Source organism: Schistocerca americana, chromosome 4, assembly GCF_021461395.2.
Source record: "Schistocerca americana isolate TAMUIC-IGC-003095 chromosome 4, iqSchAmer2.1, whole genome shotgun sequence".
NCBI classification, from domain to species: Eukaryota; Metazoa; Arthropoda; class Insecta; order Orthoptera; family Acrididae; genus Schistocerca; species Schistocerca americana.
The window spans coordinates 132,829,083-132,855,617 of record NC_060122.1 but is presented as its reverse complement, the minus strand read 5'-3'; positions in this window follow the sequence as shown (position 1 = coordinate 132,855,617).

Genomic DNA, 26,535 nt, shown 5'->3' with positions numbered 1-26,535 from the left:
TGAAGAAAAGAAATGTAAGTGGAACAATGTCAATTATTAACAGAATTTGTGTACCATATAGAACAGTAGCAATCACACTCTAGGTAGCTATTAATTAATAGCTCCACTAACTGTCTCTTCAGAAAATCAAGTCCATGTCCACAATAAAACTTGTTAGATATGTTGCTATTTATTTGTAAATAATATAGTGGTCCTTAACAAAGTAATTAAAGATGCATTTTATCTACTGATTGCAGTGTAGTATAGAATTGTTTATCTAAATAATCCTTAAGAGTCTTTTAATAAAGGAAATAAATAAATATTAAATCAGAAAATTCCACTCCTTCGTATTAAACGAACTTAATTGTGTTCTGGAAAGCTTATGTTTAAGGAGAGTCATTACCTAAAAGGCATTATCACTTTATACCAACACAGACTAACTACACAACCATTTAGCATGATTGTCTCAGTGTAACAGGTACACACAATATTCACTGTACTTCAAAGTTAATCACGTAAATATTAACAGTCAGTCAGCTCATAAATGAAGAAAGAAGATTTAAGGGAGCAGCGATAAAATTGTAGCCCACACTTCAGATAAGCAAATACATTTTTGTACGTAAATACCTAACTAAGAATTTTCAATAACCACACGTGAACACACTTTATTTTGTAGTGTTTCACTTGAGCCATTCACTGCACTCGGAGGGGTTGGGGGCTTCCTCTGCTTTGTAAAGAAGTGAAGTCTCGAAGTGTCAAGCAGCCCACATGGATTTGTTAAACATGATACCTCATGCAGCCCACAGTACAAAGACCAGTGTGCAACACATTCCACACAGTCATGACTAGCCGATCATTACTATCAGTAACACACAGTGGAAGACACACCAGCTCCAAGTATCACGAGATCTGATTTCCCATCACTCCTTTGAGGCACATCCTTGCACAGGTATTGCATGCTAGAAGTTTGCAAACAACAGAAAGAAAAAAAGACGGTAGGATGACTCGAAAAATAAGACTTTCGTCACCCACATTATTAAACATGTGAAAAACGTTGACATATAAAATTTTTTTGAAATAGTAACAACATGTAACTTTATAGACACTATCACTGTGTGGGGTCCCAACCAGTCTACTTAACACATTATCACTGTGAATATTTTCATCTGTTTTGTTTCATACTTGTGTATGAAAACACCAACAGTATCGAGATTTATCACAAATGTAAAAATATTCTCACAAGTTCTTCCTGTTATACTTCATAGGTACACAATCGAAAGAATCTTTTAAGTACTTCACACTGTCATGCTGTATTTTCTTTCCCAAGCTTACTAAACTCGACTTGAGAACGCTATCGTGCAATGTCGTTCTGACCATTTTCAATGACAATTTCATATAAATGCCCTCAATGCCAAATTCACTTGCACCTATCGCAAGAGATAATGATTTACTTGGATCTGTTGATTATAAAAGGGGAACTTGACCTCTTCAAACGCTTCCTTTTGATCGGTACCACATTTTCACGTGGAATCATTCTTAAATTTCAAGAAAGCATATGATGACATGCAATGTCCTTTAATGAAGCATTGGTGGTATCGAGAGGAGCCTAGAAACGACTGAAATGTTTTTTTAAGGGGTGGGGGTACTGTATTATTTCGAACTGTTTGCAATCTTTATAAGTCTGGATAAGCTCCTGCAGACGAGATGAAATTTCTTATAAACCACGTTCTTTCTCGCGCATTCAGATTTTTGGAGACTGAGGGTGACTCCAGCCGATTTATATGTAGTCAGAACTTTATCCAGCACGTGCTCGTCCCAGACGCAACTAGAATATCATCTACGAAAGTTCCTCCCCAAGAATTTTGCCCAGAACTCGAACAAATACTACAGATGAGATGTTTAATCAGAACAGCATACACTTAAAATGGATGCGATGAACGTTTGACTTCCATCCTCCAGCTTCTACTGCTAATAACTAGCTCTCATATCCCAACCATTAAGACAGCTCTTGCACATTTTTTGGCCGATCTCCCTCAGGCAGAATGACGTGGTTGATAGCTCAGCCATCCAGATCAAGTCTGACCTTTCGGTTTTGACTACTGTGCCTACCTCATTGGAATATTCATCGTCTGGTCCCTCCTTTTGTCGTTCTTTATAATACCCTTGACTTCCTTCTACCCAGCTTCTAACTAGCGCTACTGGACACGATTTCATCTTGAAAAGTTCGTTCTGTCACTCCTTAATTTGATACTGACATCATTTTATCTATCCAAGACTACTGGAAAATACCTCTGTTTGCATATGTAATGCTTCTCGCAATTTTTCTGTATACGATGTCGGCAAATAAATCAAACCGTCGATCTTTCCTTGTATTTTTGGCACGAATTCCGAATTTCTTTCTGCTGTCATCTCTGACACTTCATATTTCATGTAAACTAGGGCTTTTGTCACATTATCTATCTTAATAATTTTAACTCCTATACCTACAGGGACGTCTTTTTCTCCTCCGATGAACTTGACCAAATTAACTCCCAATTCTTCCTTCTTATCACAAATGCCTAAAGAATCTTTTCCGAAATTAATAATTCTACATCTTCCTTCTGTCAACAAATCATTACCAAAAATCCGCTCCACAATCAAATGTTCAATAGGCAGCGTGAGTCATGTGAAATCTAAAATACTGCACGTAATGTCTTGCCCAGTAAGGGCACGACTTTTAAGAGTGCATGCAGACAGTGTACTGGAAGTACAGGTATATCTTCTGTTCCGAGAAGCTGTTCATAGAAATTCCACAGTATTCGACGGCAGAAATTTTATGACGATCAACACTGGTCAATGATTGGAATTAGAGCGTCATCTGCCTTTAGCATTTCTTTCCTTTAGTTCAGCAATGATATCTTCACTACAGTTTTAAACCTTTTTATACTTGGAGATGATTCATTAAATTGTTCACATGCTGCCGAAAGAGTCTCATGTGAAACTACATTTAATTTATCGGTGACTGCTAGTTTTGTCGTCTGTACACCTGTCTAACAGATAACGAGTCACAAAATCTGTCTTGTACTATCTGTTCTGTCACTAAAAACCATTTTCCATCAATTCATCATTTCCAAAGCAATCATCGCTGCGCTTGTAATTCAGAGATTGGACACATATTCGTACATCATTATATCAAGGATGATTATCACAATGCTGGCTTATTGTAGGTGCCCCAAATTACATTGTCCAGGTGCTTCGCGCGATTGAATATTTTGACTATGATGTGTTGGGTCTTGTCCGGCTTCATTTGGTGCTCCCTGTATTGTATGTCTCTTATAGAAGTTCTGTAAGTCGTCAACAGCATGCCGAAATCGTTGAAAGTTTGCGACTCTATGTTCGTACTTTTCACGGCGAATGTTTCACCTAAATCAGAAGAGGATCCTTATCACTGGCGGTGTCGTCCAGATAACTATCACGTTCCCAGTAATTCTGGAGAATATTATGCATTCACCCTTTGATGCGGTCGTAGCTGCCAATCGAAAGTAGTTTCTCTTTAACGATTCGTTGTTTCTCTCATGGCCAACGAATGCAGAGGAAAACCTTTTCGATGTTTGCAAATATATTGTCTTGATCATACACACGATTTCCCTATGTTCCAGCACATGCACTCATGCACCATGTAAAAATATCAATATTTTATGACTCATTCGCAATTCATGCAAACGCAACTCTAAATTTATATCGCACAAATCAATTGGATGTAATTGTTTGCGTGGGACTAATTCATTAAATTGGCTTTGACTGAGCGTGTTACCAATAAATATGTTCATGTAACAAACTGCACCACGCTTCCCTTGCATTAGCGTTTCTACTTACCGTAGAATTCTTATATTCTTAATTATTTTCTGTGATTCCTTTGTCTTTGGATGAAAAGTTGTTAGCGGACTTGTTGCCTCACGTTCTCATAAAATCCTAAGTTTCCGAAGACGAAGGCGGTCATCACAAGCTTGGAATTTTATTCTAATTTGATACGGCAAGTTCACCGACAGTTTTTTTGCCAAGGACTCCATGAAAGACTTGTTAGTGCTGTACCTTTGATTCTAAATCTGAGTATTGTTCCAGCACACCCAAAACTACCTTAATGACTAAATTCGTATTTTTTTCTCACAAATTTTTCATACAAACCGCCTTGAAAACGCTACTGCACTGCCCATTAGAGCTTGTTTTACAATTTCCCGTTTTGAGTTTACTTCGTCCTGCAGCTTGGTTACGTCCTCTTCTACCTGCTGAACAAGTGTCTTAACCTCACGCTGGAAATCAGATTGTTGCACGTCGAGCGATTGACTTCATTCCCACTTAAATTTTTTTAATGAGTTTTTATCTCATTACGCATGTCTATTACCCCTTAACCCAAAATTTTGTTGAAATAGTCTTTCAGTGTCTTATCTGCCTTCATTTCTTGACTCAAAACCTTTGACTATCTCTCATGAATCGCCAAAATTTTTTGACATTATCATCTATTCTTTTATTTTAATCATCTAGCTTTTTGTCCAAATTTTGATTATTTTCAGCTAGTTTATTGGTTCAAAGCTGCGATCAGTTACTGTCTATCTACATAGCATCATTTTTTGTAAATATTGTTTTATCATATCCTACCTAATTTATCAACACAGCTGCTGTCTACTCCTACCGCTTGCGATTCACTGCGTTTTCAAAATTCATGTCGCACAGTCAGTTGAATCCACAGTTCGACTTGTGTCAACCAGCTCCAATTCGTTAGTAACATTCATGTTAATACTATCCTGATCAACACTGTTCTTCTCATTAATTACTCCGTGATTCACATTTTGACTAGCTACTTTTCGTTAACTATTCCCTCTGCAGGCGCAATTTATCGAAGCAGCATTACGGTTCACAGTCTACAGATTTTATTATCCAACGTCGCTTGAAATATCGAAGCGCCACTGAGAACTCCAAATTCATTCTCCATACACCGCTGCTCGCGGTTGAACTCCAGATCCGAAGGTTCTCACATGGTGCAGTGTCCTTGTCACTGGTCTTCACGTTTAACACGAAGAGGTTGATAACGGATTAATAAAAGTGCTATATTTGTCCTCTTCACTTCCAGGTATCTAATTACACTGCTGGCCATTAAAATTGTTAAACCACGAAGGTGACGTGCTACAGACGCGAAATTTAACCGACAGGAAGAAGATGCTGTGATATGCAAATGATTAGCTTTTCAGAGCATTCACACAAGGCTGGCACCAGTGGCGACACCTACACCGTGCTGACATGAGGAAAGTTTCCAACCGATTTCTCAAACACGAACAGCAGTTGACCGGCGTTGCCTGGTGAAGCGTTGTTGTGATGGCTCGTGTATGGAGGAGAAATGCGTACCATCACGTTTCCGACTTTGATAAAGGTCGGATTGTAGCCTATCGCGATTACGGTTTATCGTATCGCGACATTGCTACTCGAGTTGGTCAAGAGCCAATGACTGTAAGCAGAATACGGAATTGGTGGGTTCAAGAGGGTAATACGGAACGCCCTGTTGGGTCCCAACGGCTTCGTATCACTAGCAGTCGAGATGACAGGCATCTTATCCGCATGGCTGTAACGGATCGTGTAGCCACGTCTCGATCCCTGAGTCAACAGATGGGGACGTTTGCAAGACAACCACCATCTGCACGAACAGTTCGACGACGTTTGCAGCAGCATGGACTATCAGCTCAGATACCATGGCTGCGGTTACCCTTGACGCTGCATCACAGACAGGAGCGCCTGCGATGGTGCACTCAACGACGAACCTGGGCGCACGAATGGCAAAACATCATTATTTCGGAAGAATCCAGGTTCTGTTTACAGCAACATGATGGTCACATCGGTGTTTGGCGACATCGTGGTGAACACACATTGGAAGCGTGTATTCGTCATCACCATACTGCTGTATCACCCGGCGTGATGGTATGGGGTGCCATTGGTGACACGTCACGGTCACCTCTTGCTCGCACTGACGACACTTTGAATAGTGGGCGTTACATTTCAGATGTGTTACGAACTGTGGCTCTACCCTTCATTCGATCCTTGCGAAACCTTACATTTCAGCAGGATATTGCACGACCGCATGTTGCAGGTCATGTACGAGCCTTTCTGGATACAGAAAATGTTCGACTGCTGCCCTGGCCAGCACATTCTCCAGATCTCTCACCAATTGAAAACGTCTGGTCAATGGTGGCCGAGCAACTGGTTCCCTTCAATACGCCAGTCACTACTCTTTATGAACTATGGTATCGTGCTGAAGCTGCATGGGCAGCTGTACCTGTACACGCCATTCAAGCTCTGTTCGACTCAATGCCCAGGCGTATTAAGGCCGTTATTACGGCCAGACGTTGTTGTTCTGGGTACTGGTTTTTCAGGACCTATGTATCCAAATTGCGTGAAAATGTAATCACAAGTAAGTTCTAGTATAATATATTTGTCTAATGAATACCCGTTTATTAGCTGCATTTCTTCTTGGTGTAGCAATTTTTATGGCCAGTAGTGTATGTGCGTTCTTATGTTAGGAAGAGGACTATCAGAGAGAGATGAGCTTACTTTGGTACAGTACACACTTACTCCATCAGGTATATTCTGTAAGCCACTGTATAGCGCATGGCAAAGATAGCTGCTAATCAAGTAAGCTATTTTTCTCTCTTACTTCGTCACGATTTGAACGAGGGAAAATGACAGCCTACTTGTCTCTGTAAGTGTTCTAATGTCTCTTATTTTATGCATTACTCTTATCTCCACTTGAGTATACCAGCAACTGTTTAATGTGCTCCCTTGAACCAAGTGACTTAGTCATCGAAGTCCTGCAGGCGGAAATCAGCTATAATTTCAACTGCTCGCTGTCGGACTAAGAGAAGCAGCCATACAACTGAATTTTGACACACTCGTTCTGTGCTTTCGACGAGTACCTTATGAGTCACAAATCCTCAAATCATCTTCACTTTTTTCACCATATACAAGGTTTACTGCATTGTGTTCAGCTGTAGTCTCCATAAAGAAGATATTTTTTTGTCCATGGTTGGCGACCTACCAGGTCGTTTACAGACGTGTTGTCGTCGGTCCTACAACCCGAAACACAAACAAGATCCAACGCTGAACGCTACAGAAAATCACTCACTGTCCCAGTTTATTCTGTCCCTACGCTGCGAGAGTCTCTATAGTCCGTGATGTAGTGTCTTCGGTAAACGACACACTGAAACTCGAGATCTCAGCCCAGCTACCAGCAACCTTGTCCCCGACAGTTCATAGTGAGACTGTGCCTACCTCCTCTGCTCTGACCCCAACTTTGGTCATCGGTGTTCTCGTCAGAGCCAACAATCCTCTTGACGTAGTAGCTCTGGAAGAAACAGATTCCAGACATCTAGCCACTCTGTTGTCCTAAGTCTATCTCACCGCCACTCGTTATTGCACTGTAGTTAACCGTGTGTGCGATCTGCCGACTCTGTGAAGGTCTTGGCTGCAGATTTCTAGACCCCTATAGTGTAGGGATTTGTAGGACTCCCCTTAATTGGTCAAGGGTGGACTACACAAAGAGCGCAGCTACTCGGATGGCAAAGTACATGTGGAATGCACGTGACGGTTTTCTCATGTTAGACGGTAGATTGAGGTACTGTGATGAACGCTCACATGTCCATAGGCAGCAAGGGAAGTCAGACAGCGTTCAGAGTAGACACTTTGACTGTCAAAGTTTTATCAGTAAACTATCGAAGTATTCGTAATAAAGTTCCCGAATTTGCTGCCCACCAGAAAAGTTCTCGCGCTCAAATTACTGAGCTGGCTGAAACCCAAAGTGGAAAGCTCTGAGAAATTTATCGAGTTGTGGAACAGGTTAGAGACCATAGGAGGGGTAGTGTTCATTGCAGTTGACAAATATTGTCTCTATTGACATTGAAGTTATCTGGTCGCGTATAACAGGTGTAGCCGAAGCCAAGTTAATTGTTGCAGCACGTAAATACTGAGATCGTACAACACTAGTTGGAGGCGAACTTTCAAAATTGGTTCAAATGGCTCTAAGGACTGTGAGACTTAACTAACATCTGAGGTCATCAGTCCCCTAGACTAAGCACTTCTTAAACCTAACCAACCTAAGGTCATCACACACATCCATGCCCGAGGCAGGATTCGAAACTGCGACTGTAGCAGCAGCGCGGTCCCGGACTGAAGAGCCTAGAACCGTTGGGCCACAGCGGCCGGCTGAGGCGAACTTTAACATCCCGAGCTTAGACTGGAATGTCTATGGATTCGTTACACAGGGTGCAGACAGTCGTGCGAAATACTTTTGAATTCTTTTTCTGAAAATATCCTCGAGCACCTAGCTCGGCAGTCCACGCGGAATGGATATATTGTCTTAGATTTTGTAGCAACAAGCTGGCCGGACCTTATCGACAATATCAGTATAGAAACGGAGAGTAGCGATCATGATGTCATTATAGCAACTATGATTACGAAAGTTAATAAATCAGTCAAGAAGGCTAGGAGAGTGTGTTTGCTGCATAGAACAGACCAGCAATTATTAACAAAAAATAATGGTTCAAATGGCTCTGAGCACTGTGGGACTTAACTTCTGAGGTCATCAGTCCCCTAGAACTTAGAACTACTTAAACCTAACTAACCTAACAACACCAGACACATCCATGCGCGAGGCAGGAATCGAACCTGCGACCGCAGCGGTCTCGTGGTCCCAGACTGTAGCGCCTAGAACCGCACGGCCACTCCGGCCGGCAATTATTAACATCTCGCTTAGACAGTAAATCGGAATCACATAGTTCCAGTAAGATGGATGTAGAGGAATTGTGAGTGAAGTTTAAGCAAATTGTAAATCGTGGTCTGGAGAGTTATGTGCCTATTAAGTGGATACTGTTTAGTAACAAAATTCAGTGGATGTTGATGAAGCAGTAGCTGTTGCACTCTCGGTTCAAAAATGACGACAGCGAAGGTTAGTAGAGACTTGTGCATCTGTGGAAAGCTTTATGCGCGAAGAATAGAACAACTAACACCGTCATATCTTAGTAAAAGATCTGGCAGGGAACCAGAGAAAATTCCGGTCCGATGTACAAACGCTGAGCAGGGTTAAGGCTTCCATTCAGATCCTTGTTGACCAGTCCGGTGTGGCAGCTGAAGATAGCAAAACGAAAGCCGAAGTTTTGAATTTCACTTTCATGAACTCGTTCACGCAGTAGAATCGTATAAACATACGGTCATTTGATCATCGGACAGTCTCCCGTATGGACGACATAGTAAAAAGCATCTCTAGCGTGGAGAAACAATTAAAAGATTTGAAGGCAAATAAATCCGAGCTCGGTTTTACAAAGAGCACTCTTCGGCATTGGTCTCGTACCTACCTTGCACTTTTCGCGAATCTCTCGCCCAGAACAAAGTCCCAAGAGACTGGAGAAAAGCGCAGGTGACTCCAGTGTACAAGAAGGATAAAAGAACAGACCCGAAAAATTGCAGACCAATATCCCTAACTTCGGTTTGTTACAGAATCGTTGAACATATTCTCAGTTTGAGTAAACTTCCTCGAGACTGGGACACTTATGTCCACGAATCAGCAATGTTTTAGAAAGCTTCGGTCGTGCGAACCTCCGCTTGTCATTTTCTCACATGACATAATGCGAACTATAGATGAAGGGGAACAGTTAGATGCCATGTTTCTAGATTTCCGAAAAACATTTGACACAGTGCACCATTGGTTACTATTAAGGAAGGTGCGAGCACATGGAATAAGTTCACAGACATGTGAATGGCTCGAAGACTTCTTAAGCAATAGAACGCAGTATGTTGTCTTCGACGGCGAATGTTCATCAGAGACAAGGGTGTCGTGAGAAGTGATCCAGGGAAGTGTGACCGCTGTTGTTTGCTATATAAGTTAATCATTTGACGGACTGGGTGGACAGCAATCTGCCGTTGTCTGCTGGTAATGCTGTTGTGTACGGTAAGATGTCGAAGCTGAGTGAGTGTAGGAAGATACCAGACGACTTAGACATAATTTCTAGTTGTGACGAATGGCAACTACCTCTAAATGTGGAAAAATGTAAGTTAATGCGGGGGAGTTGGAAGAAAAAACATGTAATGCTCGATTACTGTATTACTGGTATCCTGCCTGACACAAAGTCGTTTAAATATCTGGGTGTAGCTTTGCAAAGCGATATGAAATGGAACGAGCATATGAGAACTGTGGTAGGGAAAGGGAACAATCGACTTCGGTTTATTTGGAAAATCTTAGGAAAGAGTTATCCACCTATAAAGGAGGCCACATATAGGACCCTGGTGCGACCTATTCCTGAGTACTTGTCGAGTGTTTGGGATCCGAACATGGTCGGACTGAAGGAAGACATCGAAGGAATTCAGAGCCAGGATGCTAGATTTGGCCGGCCGAAGTGGCCGAGCGGTTCTCGGCGCTACAGTCTGGAACCGCGCGACCACCGCGAGGTTCGAATCCTGACTCGGGCATGGATGTGTGTGATGTCCTTAGGTTAGTTAGGTTTAAGTAGTTCTAAGTTCTAGGGGACTGATGACCTCAGAAGTTAAGTCCCACAGTGCTCAGAGCCATTTGAACCATTATTTTTTGTTAATTTGACCATTTTTTTGTGTGCTAGATTTGTTACCGGTAGGTTCGAACAACACGTAAGTGTTCCAGAAATTCTTCAGGTACTCAAATAGGAATCTGTGGGGGGAAAGCGACGTTCTTTTCGAGAAGCACTATTGAGAAAGAACCGGCATCAGAACTGACTGCTGAACGATACCACTGCCACCAACATCCACGAAGATAAGATTCGAGAAATTAAGGGTCAAATGGAGGCAAATAGGCAATCATTTCTCCCTCGCTCTGCTTTCGAGTGAAACGAGAAAGGAAATGATTAGCAGTTGTACAGGGTACCCTCCGTCATGCAGCTTACGGTTTCTTCTGGAGTATCTATGTAGATGAAGATGTGTTGTACCTTATGACAAATGATTTGCCCTTTATCAGATTCTGAAAAATGGTAATAAGCTGCACGTGCCCCTCTTCTGAGCACACGGGGTCGCTTATCGCCTCCTGTGAAGATTCAGTAACGTTAGATATACCAAACATCTATCATTTATTGACAGCATTCGTCATCTATAGAAAAAACTTTTTCTGTACAGAGAATAACGAAAATAAACTCGTCAAGAATAAAATTTTAATGAACATGTCACACAGGCAGAGGAATATTGAATACCAATTTGGTAGCGTTTGGTCAAGATGCTTGTGGCGTGACACTTTCCAATCCGTCACAGTGTGTGGTACAGAGAAGTGAGGAAAGGTGTTGTGAACGGTGTAGACGGATGTTCAAATAACTTACAGGAATGCAGCCGGCTGATGTCGACAACCGCCGATATTTCGACAGGAGCCACCGTTTTCAAGGATGAATGGGCAAGCTGTGCTCCGGTCGACATATTGGCGTTTGTCGACGACGTCAGTCGGATGCAGTCCCATAATTTATTTGGGCAGTGTATACGACGTGAGAAACTAGGGTCTCACATAGTAGACGGAATTGTTGTATTGAATACAAACAAAACTGATGCGTTCATCTTACATAAAGTAGAAAGGTTGCATTCTTCTTTCGTAGAACTGTAGCAGAAAATAAAATTTAACGTAGTAACTAGTCTTCTCTTAAACAGTTTTTAAAAACTAGTGCAAATATAAAACTGCCCTTGTGTATAACAGACGTCGTTTAAAATTGACACTACTTTTTTTACAGGTATTGCTGATCGTCCTGAGCCGTAGACATATAAAAGATGGTCTGCTTTATTAGGAACTTAAAATTTTGTGAGGTTTGTGAGAGGATTCTTTTGTATCGATTTTAGAAATATTTCGTTTCTCAGCGCTGATGTAATACTCTCAAGTTTTCTTAGAGTGTATACGCTTCTACAAGGACGTTCCGTTGTCAGAGTCCTCTGAGAACTTTAAAAGTTGTTGCAAATCCGTCATAAATTAATTCGAAGATCTCTGAGTGTATCATACTGTAAAAATAAAAACTGATTACGAAGCTCGTTTTCTTCTTCTCTTCTATCTGCCTACTTCAGATCCTATCTTTGTGATATCTCGTCAGTCCCTGACAACTCTCATTTTGATGCACTAATACCACTTTCCCTTCCCTGGCTCCAATTCCAAGTACTTCCATGATATATCACAAACAGAATTAAATATCCCAATTGCAGCACATGACATTATTGTGCACGGCTTGATACACAACGCTTGGAGAGGTGGCTACAGAGTGGTGTGGCAACTGTCATCGTAGGAAAGCTGGACAGGAGCGGAAATGATTAGCGAACAAGCTAACACAGAAACAGAAGATTTACTTAACTCGTGTTTCTCCGAGCGTGTGAAGACTCATTACAAATCGTGCAGTAGGATTCAGAGCTTAGGTATTTCAGTGTCCACAGGGATCTCTGTACCGAAACATGGACGATGGTGTTGGAGCCGCTACTACAGGGTGTCTGCGTGGCATGATGCTGTGAAGAGGCTTCGACTGCTAGTGTGGCAGAGCGGCTGCCACTGGCCATCCTGTAAAGCTGCTGCAGGTGCCGCACATAGTCCAGAGCCACTGGAGGATCTCCTCAGCGGACGCACACCACTGGGTCAACCACGTCCTGCACGACAGCTGTCGGCGTCAAGACGGAAACTTGCAGTTCCATTGCCAACAGTGACGGCTGTGAGGTGGTATCGATTCGTGATACCACAGACATAAAACAAGTACTTCACAGAAAACTTAGCACATCCACAGGTCACAACTGTATTACCAATTGATAGCTGCAAAAATGCCCCCTCTTCTGTACAGTTACATTTGTACTCGTTTATACCACTATCCTATCACAATGTTGCTATCCTGAACTGTGGAATACTTCCCAAACCCTACTTTACCGCAGCCCACAGGAACTCCTTATGGCACATCCTCCTACTGTCCCACCTGCCACACCTCAGTGGTTTGCATTCTCTCCTGACGCATCTACCAACACCTGAACCTTCCCATTAACCATTGTGACCTCCATCCCAGTCTCCTCTGATGACCAACTCCTGAACCTAACCCTATCCCATCAGCTCAACGCCTCAAAACGCGCTATTCTTGTCTCCCACGGCACAGAGAAAGAGTACGATCTTGCATGGAATTCTGGTTTTCTTTCCAAACTCTTGTTTATGCATCTACATCTTCACCTGCAGCATACTCTGCAATCCACCGAAAGATGTGCGTCAAAGAGTACCTGTGGCACCACTATCAGATCCCCCTTACTTGTTTCACTCGCGAATGAGCGTGGGAAGAACGATTGTCGATAAGCCTCTCTATTAGCTCTAATTTCTCGAAATTTCTCGGCGTCGTCATTTCGCGGGATGTATGTGGGAAGAAGTAACGTGTTTTCCGACCCTTCTCGGAAAGTGCCCTCTCGACACTTCAGTAGAAAATCTCTCAGTAACGCGAAACTCTCTCTTGTAGCGTCTGTCACTACAGCTTGTGGAGCGTCTCTATATAGTTCTCGCGCGGACAAAACGATCTTGTGGCGAAACGCGCCGCTCTTCGTTGGATCATCTCTGTCTCTTCTATCAGTCCTACTTGGTAAGAATCACAGACTGATGAACGTTACTCAGGGATCGGTCGAACAAGCGCGTTGTAAGCCATTTGCTTCGTGTGTGCAAATTTCCTGAAGGTTCTCCCTACGAATGTCACTTTTTCATCTGCTTTCTACTACTGTTTGTGTTATATGGACATCTCACTTAAGGGCGCTGTGGATAGTCACACCTAAATTTAGCCGGCCGCGGTGGTCTAGCGGTTCAGGTGCTCAGTCCGGAACCGCGCGACTGCTACGGTCGCAGGTTCAAATCCTGCCTCGGGCATGCATGTGTGTAATGTCCTTAGGTTAGTTAGGTTTAAGTAGTTCTAAGTTCTAGGGGACTGATGACCACCGATGTTAAGTCCCATAGTGCTCAGAGCCATTTGAACCATTTTTTTGAACCTAAAATTATTACGGTAGACACGGTTTCCAGCAATTGGTACTGAGCAGTGTAATTGTACAGTATTGGATTCCTTTGCTTGTGCATGCGCAATATGTTGCAATTATTGACAGTCAGGGTCAACTGCTAGAATCTGTATCATTCATTAATCGTCTGGAGGTCATTCTACAAATCGGTACTGTTTAGTGATGGTGCTGCTTTCTTATAGACAACCGTATCACCTACGAAGTCTTAAAGAGCTTTCGATGCTCTGTATTTGATAATGTGTATACAGTGTAAAGTCCTATTACAATTCCCTGGTGTACACTAGATATTACTTTTACCGGGTGATCAAAGAGTCAGTATAAATTTGAAAGCTGAAAACATCACGGAATAATGTAGATAGAGAGGTACAAATTGACACACATGCTTCGAGTGACATGGGGTTTTATTAGAACCAAAAAAATATAAAAGTTCAAAAAATGTCCGGCAGATGGCGCTTCATCTGATCGGAATAGCAATAATTAGCATAACAAAGTAAGACAGAGCAAAGATGATATTCTTTACAGGAAATGCTCAATATGTCCACCATCATTCCTCAACAATAGCTGTAGTCGAGGAATAATGTTGTGAACAACACTGTAAAGCATGTCCGGAGTTATGGTGAGGCATTGCCGTCGGATGTTGTCTTTCAGCATCCCTAGAAATGTCGGTCGATCACGGTACACTTGCGACTTCAGGTAACCCCAAAGCCAATAATTGCACAGACTGAGGTCTGGGGACCTGGGAGGCCAAGCATGACGAAAGTGGCGGCTGAGCACACGATCATCACCAAACGACGCGCGCAAGAGATCTTTCACGCGTCTAGCAATATGGGGTGGAGCGCCATCCTGCATAAACAACGTACATTCCAGCAGGTACTTATCAGCCAGGCTGGGGATGATGCGATTCTGTAATATCGGCGTACCTGTCATCCGTCATGGTAGCAGTTACAAAACCAGAATCACCCATTTCCTCGAAGAAAAAAGGCCCAATAACGGTAGATTTTTTTTTTTGGTTCTAATAAAAATCCATGTCATGCCAAGCACGTGTGTCAATTTTTACCTCTCTATCTACATTTTTATTAATTTTTTTTTTATTTGGCCTTTGAGTGTTTACTCAATTTAGCCATCGGCAACACATAGTGACAATGTACGCATAATTGAATAAACAAATACAGAAATGCATATTTACAAGAATAAAAAGCTTAACTGTTGCAGGTTTGTACCTAATGTTTTAAAAATTGAATTGAATTGAATTGGGAAATAATTGAAAGTGCCTTGGCTTACAATTCACACCAATTCTGAAATATCTTCATCAGCAAGACATATTTATAATTTACATACACCATTAAAACCTACATATTGTGACCAGTAGTCTTGATGAAGTTAACTATCACTTTATATAGACGAACGTCTTTAGTACACAAAAAAGAAGAAGCTGATTGGGGAAGATGGTAGCCCATACTCAGCAATGTCTTCAGAAAGACCAACCGTTCACGGTCAAATTTGGGGCACATAAATAAGATGTGGTTGACATCAGCTTCCGACTCAGGATCACACTCACATGCTGCTGAACTGTAAACGTTGATCCGATGTAGATGTTATGGGAAAGAGGCATGATTGAAGCGGAGTCTTATGATGGTAGAAATCGTGGATCGGTCCAGATATTCTGTTGTTTATTAAGTTTTCAAATTTATACTGACTTTAGGATCACGCGGTATATCTGTCGACTTTGTTCCGTTAAGAGTTGCAATGCCGGACATCTTTCACTAAGCGGCAATGCGGGACGGTGTAAAACGTCTCCTTGAAGTCAAGGGAAACGGTGTCACCCTGAGCGCTGTTGTGTGCTGGGCTGTGGATTTCAAGGAGGAACAGAGCAGGCCGAGTTTCTCTAGAGCTCAGAGCTCTCCTTGCGAAGTCGATGTTGGTTTTTTTAGAGGAGATTTTAGTTCTCCATAAAGTTATAATCGTGAGCACAAAACATGTTCCATAACTCTATGAGACACTGACCTCAACTATATAAGTCCATAATTATGTGCGTCTGTGCTACCTGCCGTTGCTCGAGCGATTTACTGTAAACTGCTGCTCAAAGGGAACAAATGTTTTTCCATAATCTATGTAGAATCTTATAGGTATCTTATCTGGTCGTAATGCGTCTCCACTGTTAAGCGATTGCAGTTGTTTTTCTATTCCGCGATCGGTTATCGCAATATCTGCAATGTCAACATTCGTACTACGATTGCAAGGTGGGACCGCGTTATGATATTCCGCGGTGAAATAATTTCGAAAGACCAAATTTAGGATTTCGGCCTTACCTCTGTTACCTTCTGTTTCGGTGCCAGTGCCGCCATTGAGTGAATGAGTAGAATTTCGGTGCCAGTGCCGCCATTGAGTGAATGATTTCGAACCGCTTACTGATTTAACGTAACGCCAAAGCCTGTTAGGATTCTCACTCGGATGGGTTGACAAAAATTTACTTTGAAAGCCATTGAACGCTTCTCTCATTGCTCTCCTTACGCTCATTTTCGCTTCCTTTACTTTCGTCTGTCAGCTAAGTTTTGACTTATCTTGAAACTGTGATGGAGCTCTCTTTGTTTTCAGAATAGTTTTCTAACACTGCTATTGAAACTACGGTGGGTCTTTCTCATCCCTTAAGACCTTGCTGGGAACATAGTTGTCTAAGCCATATTGAACGATTCTATTGAATTTTTGCCTTTTGTGCTCCATATCTTCGTCCTCAACACAGAGTATTTGATGCTGACTATCCACTAACTCTGCAGTTTCTATCCTGCCACTCTTGAAAATGAAAATATGTATCTGGCTTACTTAACATATCTTTTAAGGCCTGTGATAGTTGCTATCATAGCCTTATGATCACTGAAACTCTGGTCGTCGTTACATGGTCTGATAAGTTTAGGACTGTTTGTTGCAGTGAGGTATAAGACGTTAGATTCACGGTATGGTCCTCCAATTAGTTTCTACTCGACATAATTTTCGGACAAGACTTCCAGAATAATGTTGCATGAATGTCTATCTCTGGCGCCAGTTTTATTAACACGACTCTCCCAATCTATATTTGGTAAGTTTAAGTCACCCCTATCACAATGACATGATCAGGAACATTATCGACGATCTGCAAGTTCTCTCTGAAGTATTCTACCACTACAGCTTCAGACACAGGCGGTCTATAAAAGCACCTGATGAACATTCACGAGCGACCTCTGATGCCATGACCCAGATCAGTTCACGTTCGGAACCAATCATAACTTCCGTAAATGTTGTGAAATTTCTTACTGCGATGAATATGCTGCCACCATTGGCAACTAACCTATCCTTGCGATAAATATTTCAATCTGAACATACGACTTCATTGATATTCACTTCCGTTTCCTACCAGCTTTCTGTTTCTAATACAGTTAAGCATTAATAGCCGTCAATAACCGATGCTAGTGTTGGGACATTTTCTCGGACGCTACAGCAGTTTCTAATATCATATTAACCTCTTCTGTTACCAATCTGCGAGATCAAGTAATCCCTGAGATCATTATTGTTGATGTAACTTAGGTTTTGGCAGGCAGTTCGTCTCCGGTCCCAAGAGGAGTTTCTCTAACCAAAAACCCACCATGTGAACGCCTGACTTATTAAGGAGACCGCTACAGTTCCCATCCCTTCAGTGGAGGTCGAGAAAACAGAATCCGATACCGTCGCAGAGCTGTCTGTGCCTCTGGTCTAGACTTTCCATTTTGCTACAAAGCGGTGAACAACGATCGACCCTGGGTACGATGCCACAAATAGGTTAGGCTGCATCCCATGTGCGCTGCCAGTTGCCTTCAGAAAATCAGCCATCCACCGAAAGTAATAGGGAGTGGCCTCAGAACCCAGGCGTCTGATGCCATTAGTACCGACATGTGCCAGCCTGTTGCACCCAGTGCGTTAGATAGGCGCCGTCAGAGCTTCCTCCACGCCACGGATACAGAGTGTGCACTGGCTTTTTTTCTCGTCCTGCATGCTATTTCCTTGAGAGTATCTATTACCCGCCTAACCGCTTAACGTTGGAGCTTCCAAAGACACGCATACCTGCCTTGTCCGGACTGGGCAGCAATTACGTATGCCTTACTGCAGCCTTCCCTTCTGATCGCTCATCCTTCGTCACTGTTCACAACATCGATTGCCACACCTTCCATCCCGTTCGAGGTGTTCCTTAATGCTCCCTCCTTGCTCTTCTCTTTTATCTCCTCGACACTGCTCATATATCCAAACAAACATCCACAAGTCCATCTCCTACAGTATGCTGATGACACGATTTTCCTCGCCCTCTATCCTACACTCCAGAGCCCCAAAAATGCATTAAAATTCAACTCAATCAATTTACTTATTAGTGCAACTAACGGCTCCTGGAGGTCAATCATTCCTTAACGAAGGCAAGAATAATAGAATGAACCATCTGCACCTTTCGCTCCCATGACATCTGCCTTACCATTTATGACTGTGCTATCCACTTAACTAAGACACTAACATATCTTGGCTAATCACTGACCGGTAGCTAAAATGGAAACCTCACCTACTAACTCTGCAGACCCAAAGCATTGACTGCAGATCGACCACTGCATCATGTCGAAATGGTACCAGGAAGGCGCTGACCCACGACCAGTGGAAAGAGTGGGCAGTGCCACACGTCCAGGAAGACAGAGTTCAGAGCCACCTGTCAGTGCCGACTTAACCAGCCGCCCATCGCTGGTAGCGCCCAGTTCTGACTTTGACAGCATCAGTACCGAGAAATAAAAAGACGATACTGAGCCTGCGTTCTGCAAGTAGTAATAGAGAAAAGTAATAGCGTGTAGGAATCACAGGAATTACTTCAAGCCACTTCACAACCGGAGTTAAGCTATGTCTCTTTTCATCTTAGAAATAAAGAGTTATATTAATTTGGAAGTTTAATGTACAGACCATTTTGGGCTCCTGCAACCAGCCATCGCAATTTCTCTCCTTTCTTGTTTGTGTGGGTGCAGACTTCCAAAATAGCCGAGACAACACTAACCATCCAAAAAAAGGGGATGTTTCTTCTCTGGGGAGCGCAGTCGTTCTAGAAGTCGTGCAGATGGAGCCTCAGATACTTCTCCTTTAGATTTTGTTGTAGTTAATCCATAGGTGAGCATGCCACAACTTGAATAGGAGATTATCATTCTCAAAACCAGTGTGCACCACGTACTAACACGTCAGCAGTCCAATACTTGTCATCTACACCTACACCAAGAATTCCATGGAAATGATCTTGAGAATGTTGTTGTTGTTGTGATCTTCAGTCCTGAGACTGGTTTGATGCAGCTCTCCATGCTAATCTATCCTGTGCAAGCTCCTTCATCTCCCAGTACCTACTGCAACCTACATTCTTCTGAATCTGCTTAGTGTATTCATCTCTTGGTCTCTCTCTACGATTTTTACCCTCTACGCTGCCCTCCAATGGTAAATTTGTGATCCCTTGATGCCTCAGGACATGTCTTACCAACCGATCCCTTCTTCTAGTCAAGTTGTGCCACAAACTTCTCTTCTCCCCAATCCTATTCAATACCTCCTCATTAGTTACGTGATCTACCCACCTAATCTTCAACATTCTTCTGTAGCACAACATTTCGAAAGCTTCTATTCTCTTCTTGTCCAAACTATTTATTGCCCATGTTTCACTTCCATACATGGCTACACTCCATACAAATACTTTGAAGAACGACTTCCTGACATTTAAATCTATACTCGATGTTAACAAATTTCTCTTCTTCAGAAACGCTTTCCTTGCCATTGCCAGTCTGCATTTTATATCAACTCTACTTTGACCATCATCAGTTATTTTGGTCCCCAAATAACAAAACTCGTTTACTACTTTAAGTGTCTCATTTCCTAATCTAATTCCCTCAGCATCACCCGACTTAATTCGACTACATTCCATTATCCTCGTTTTGCTTTTGTTGATGTTCATCTTATACCCTCCTTTCAAGACACTGTCCATTCCGTTCTACTGCTCTTCCAAGTCCTTTGCTGTCTCTGACAGAATTACAATGTCATCGGCGAACCTCAGACTTTTTTTTTCTTCTCCGGGGTTTTAATACCTACTCCAAATGTTTCTTTTGTTTCCTTTACTGCTGGCTCAATATACAGATTGAATAACATCGGGGAGAGGCTACAACACTGTCTCACTCCCTTCCCAACCACTGCTTCCCTTTCATGCCCCTCGACTCTTATAACTGCCATCTGGTTTCTGTACAAATTGTAAATAGCCTTTCGCTCCCTGTATTTTACCCCTGCCACCTTTAGAATTTCAAAGAGAGTATTCCAGTCAACATTGCCCAAAGCTTTCTCTAAGTCTGCAAATGCTAGAAACGTAGGTTTACCTTTCCTTATTCTAGCTTCTAAGATAAGTCGTAAGGTCAGTATTGCCTCACGTGTTCTTGAGAATAGTCCACATATAAGCCAGTGAGCACATCAGCAAATCCTCGCCAACGAAAACTTCTACTTATAGTTTATCTTTACCGATGAATAATCTTAAACAAAGGATGGGTAAATATAATGAACACGCATTATTGGTCCATCAAAAACCCACGATGGACCGACAAATGGAACAATAGTGCGAATGGAGATTGTAGCCTACACATGGAAATGAGTGTCCATTCCACTGGAGAGATTCTGTACCACACCATGGTCTGTTTGTCAGACAGTAGTCCCATACCTATGTAGTGTTTAATCCGTGGCTTTCGGAGGCCACCGTGTACTGAAAAGATGGTGTCGTAGCATCGCCTCGAAACAAGTTAATGTATTTGTATCGTTATTTATTTTCTGTCATTATAAAAGAATAGCATTATGGGCTTGATACCATAATATCTGATTACAGTATTTGTATGGAGTGTAGCCATGTATGGAAGTGAAACATGGACAAGAAGTGAATAGAAGCATTTGAAATGTGGTGCGACAGAAGAATGCTGAAGATTAGAAGGGTAGATCACATAACTAATGAGGAGGTATTGAATGCGATTGGGGAGAAGTTTGTGGCACAACTTGACTAGGAGAAGGGATAGGACGTATTCTGAGGCATCAAGGGATCACCAATTTAGTATTGGAGGGCAGCATGGAGGATAAAAATCGTAGAGGGAGTCCAAGAGATGAATACACTAAGCAGATTCAGAAGGATGTAGGTTGCTGTAGTTACTGGGAGATGAAGAAGCTTGCACAGGATAGAGTAAGATGGAGAGCTGCATCAAACCAGTCTCAGGTCTGAAGACCACAACAACAACATCTATTATCCCCTGCTATGTGTTCTGTATTTACACTAATTTAATCATTATTTGTGCTAGCGATGGTATACCGAGCTGCCTACACAGTATAAACACCAAATGGTAATTTAAAAACAATGGTTAATTTGTCTAGCTGCATGTATGTCATGGCTGAAAACAACTAATATAGAAGTAGTAACTGTATTGAAATGGGACACAAATAGAGCAGGCTCCTTTTAAAAATCCAAGCAATGATAAATTTTGCACCTGTTCATTAACATATTGCTTGTACTTTAGTTATCTGTAACACACAGTGCATGTACAGTTTATCGCAGCTCTCTTCATCTGTGTAGTATATGGTCTTTAATGAGTAATACAGGGTGTTCAAAAAGTCTCTCCACGGTGCCGTATGATTGTTAGCCGCGTGTGCCATATGCCGCAGTGAATACACCGAAATGAAACTCAGTTAAATACAAGTTATTAATGTATTGAATATTCATTTTTACTTGCAAATTTTCAAATAAAATGTTAAAAGCCCCCCCCCCCCCCCCCCTATTTTGACAGAATGAAGTGGTTCCTCATGAATACACAATGTATCTGCAGTACTCCACATACGAGAATTTTGCGAGTTCATGCACCCAGATAAATGAAACCACGCCTCATCAGTGAAACACGTTTCATTAAGAATATCCCCTCCATTTTGTTGAACGAAATTTTTGAACCATTGACAATAATGCAGTCTCTTGAAACCAACGAACAAAGGAACTAAACTTAAACGTTCACGTCAACACGTAACGACACACACCAACGATACTACTGACGCTGGCTCAGGTAAACGAAACAGTGGAATGTTGGGCGAGTCCACTTGAGGGGAAGTAACCCAAGCACGCGAACAATCATACGGCACGCGCGGCTAACAATCGTACGGCACCTCGTACCACAGCAGATTTGCACTATCGCTATCTCGCACTGTATTTCTGCAATCATACTCACACGTGCTCTATATTTTACACTATCAGATTTTCTTCTGTCAAAGGGAAGATCCTACTCACATCATACGAGCCATATATTCAAACGAAATCAAGCAAATAAATAGTTCACTCCTTGTTTTTATCCTTTAAATACCATTAATAAGATTCACAGACTACCATTTGAATGACACATTACATACGAAACGCGTTCGTTCATGAAACCTTCCTCCGTTGATCATCATAGAGAAATGGGTGAAATCTGACCACTCTAAGCGATTCTTTCTCGTGACTAATCGATCTGGCAGTCATGACAAAATTTAATATCGTATCCTTTATTTCTCGACAGATAAGTCTGTCACAAACTTTTGCTCCTACGCTATACAAAATTTCCTCTGCAGCAGATAAGCAAGACTGCTGATATATGATTTGCACCTTAACACTTATATCACGCTGCTCCATATTGGTTGAATTTGGGGTCCACGAAGTTAAGTATTGTTATCATTTCCTTTTGTAATAAACTCCATTAATACGATGTGCTTGAGTTGTAGTCATCGTAGGCATCCTGTATTAGACGAGTGGGGAGAACATAAAATTCACGACAATTATTCTCGTTAAAATATGAGAAGAATGTGTTCCAGATAGATTACTTACACAAAATCATTGGATTCAAGAGATAGGCCACTTGATCTGTCGCGGTTTGTTATTGACGCTGCTGTATGTCCACTGTTTTCGCTATCCTAACATTCATGCATGCGCTGTAGGTGCGTTAGCCAGTTGTTCCTCTATTCCATTACGTTATTATTACTGCATCAGTATATAAGGTGATATCAACAGCAACAGAAAATTTCATAACGAGACTACGATTCGCTATTATTAGGAAGGCAGGATATACAGTAAGTTACCACGAACAGCCGAGTGACAGGGTTACTCTCATCAGAATCGACAGAGCCGATACATCAGGTATACATGCCGATGTCACAAGGAGATGGAAATGAATAGGAATCTCAGTATTTAAAGGGAGATGAAAACATAATAATCATGAGAGACTGAAACATGGCAGAAAAGGAAGGAACAGAGTGACGGGAGGATTTGGGCTCAGATATAGGAGTGAAAGAGGAGAAAGACTAATTGAGTACTGCAATAAATTTTCGCCTTTAAATGAATACACTACTTACGAATACAAAGAGGAGTACTCGTAAAAGGCCTTGAGACACGGGAAATTTCGTGTTGGATTACATCTTGATCAAAAAAATGTTCCGAGATCAGATACTAGATTGTAAGGCACACCCAGAGTGGTTAGAGACACGGACCACAATTTCGTAATAGTAGTACTAGTAACCTGAGTTTAAGAGAAGCGTTCGGTAGAATCAGTGTGGAAATAAGCGGAATGCTGAGGTACTAAGGAATGATGATTTCTGAGGTTGCAGCTACTTAATAAAGTAGTTCTGTTGAAGAGGAACTGAGTATCTAAGAAGAAGAAACATAAAGATTGGAGGGACAAATTTAGCAACATATAAGGTAGCAGCGAAGAAACTTGGGGAACAGATAAAGTATTTCTATTGATCGATAAAAGAATTAAGTACAAATCATTGAGTAACAAAGAGGAATACAGCAATTTAATTACTTAGTAATAGGATCTACAAGAAACGCAGGAGACCTAAAGCGAAATGACTGCAGTAATAATGTGAGCAAGTCCAAAGGAATATACAGATTCAACTTATAGAATGGTAAAAAAAGAGGCAGTTCTGGCAACGTGATTGATATAGAAAGCTAGAAATAAGAGAAATCAATACAGGTTCATAGAATGTTTCGGCCTCGAAAACGTGTTAGACAATGCAAAGCATTCGAAATTCTCAGAAAAATAGGTGTAACCTATAGGCAAACACGGTAATACACAAGGTTTACAATAACAAAAGGGAAAAAACGAATGGGAGACCAAGAGCTAATTTCTGAGATTAAAAGAAATGGAAGACAAAGATAAGAAAGATATAGTTTTCCCCCTACTGTTCACCCTGTACATCAGAGAAGCAATTACGAAATAACGATTCAGGAGTCGGATTACAATCAGGGTGAAACGATATCAACGGTAACATTCGCTGATGACACCTGGTAGCCTCAGAGAAACTGAAGGAGAATTGAAGGTCTGTAGAATAGAATGAACAGACTAATGAACAAAAAATATTGACTTTTAAGGAAATAAGAATACGAACGAAACCAGGAGAAAGAGAAATGAGTTTATCGATTAACTTAACATGAAAATTAGGCACCACAAAATAAACGAAGTGATGGAATTTTGCTACCTTGACGAACGAGGCAAGGGGGTTATGACAAACAGATAGGCACAGCAAAAAGAGGATATTTGTTTGCTAGTATCAAAACCAAGTCTTATCATGAGATCGAAATTTCTGAGAATTTGCTTCTGGGGTACAAAATTACATGATAGTGAGTCATCGACGGTAGAAAAACTGCAAAAGAAGAGAACTGAAGGGTTTGAGTCGTCGTGCTGTAGAAGAATGTTGAAATATGATAATTAATTGAAACCCTCAGCTGCCGACAGGTGTTGTTGATATACCTCGATAGGTGAAAGCTGAAAATGTGTGCCCCGAACGAGACTTGAACCCGGGATCTCCCGCTTACGTGGCAGACGATCTATCCTTTTCTTTGTGTTTGGTCGTTGCGGACGTCACATTACATCCGGTCAAGTTCGTTTGTTGATCCTTCCACTTCGTTTTTTATTACAGAGGCAACCAGCTCTCTGACGGAACACGCTGAGCTACTGTGCCACTTACCGTGAGACTCGCATTCCCAACTGTCCACAATCTACATACGTGATGTACGTAACAGGTATGTGCCATCCATTCATTACTAGCGCACACTAAGGTGACAATTCCCGTGAGAGTTCTGGCAACCCGTGCGCATTCGCACAGACGAACGTCAAAGGCTGGATAGCGTTTAACTATATATATGAAGATAGTAACTATTCTCGAAAGAACAGATACCATTGATGACCGTGCAGCTTCTCTAGAATAAATGATAATTAATTGAAACCCTCAGCTGACGACAGGTGTTGTTGATATACCTCAATGGGGACAGATGAAAACGTGTGCCCCGACGGGGACTCGAACCCGGGATCTCCTGCTTACATGGCAGACGCTCTATCCATCTTTTTTCTTAATCTCATTTTTGTTCTATATGTTGTTCGTTGAATTTGTTCGTGGCGGACGTCCGATGACACTCCTTCAGGTTGTTCGTTGAACCGTTTTCTCAGTTTTTTTTATTACAGAGAGTAACTAAACCCTCTGAGCGAACACGCTGAGCTACGCTGCCGGCTCTGAGCCACCGAGGACAGATGAATAGCGCGACTGCAGGGACTTATCCCTTACACGCTAGGTACATCACGTATGTAGATTGTGGACAGTCGGGAATGTGGGTTTCACGGGAAGCATGCAAGGGATAAGTCCCTACAATCGTACTGTGCATCTGTGTCCCCTGTGGCTCAGATGGATCTAGCCGGCACGGTAGCTCATCGTGTTCGGTCACAGGGTTATCAGCCCTCTGTAATAAAATAACTGAGTTAACCGATCAAAGACGAACTTAAACGGATGTCTTACGACGTCCGCCCCGAGCACATACAACGAACGAAAACGAACAAAATGAGAATAAAAAATAAAGATTGATAGAGCGTCTGCCATGTAAGCAGGAGATCCCGAGTTCAAGTCCCGGTCGGAGCACACATTTTCAGCTGTCCCAATCTAGATGTATCAACAACACCTGTCGGCAGCTGAGGGTTTCAATTAATTATCATTTATTCTAGAGAAGCTGCACGGTCATCAATGGTACCTGTTCTTTCGAGAGCAGTTACTATCTTCATATGTAATGTTGAAATAGTTTGAGAGAAATAAGCTTCTGTTAGTTATTTCCATTGTATTTTTATTTTGAGTAATATGACGTTTCGATAGTGGAACTACTCTTATATAAAATGTTTAACTCATGAAATACGTGTGCTATAAGTAAAATGTTTAACTCATTAACTACATATATAGTTCACTTGAGAATGCCTACACAATAGAAATATCGCAGTCCACAAAATAATAATAAAATTTAACAAAACAGTAGCTGATGCAAAAGACTTAATTCTTTCAACAAGTTCGTCTCCTCTGTAGACACTGTTGCTAACACATTGTGTTGAAATTAGATGGACTCATGAGATAAGAAATGTTGACGTTCTCTGTAGAATTGGTGAGGGGAGGAACATTTGGAAGACATTGACGAGAAGAAGGGACAGGACAATATATATGTGAAGACTTTTT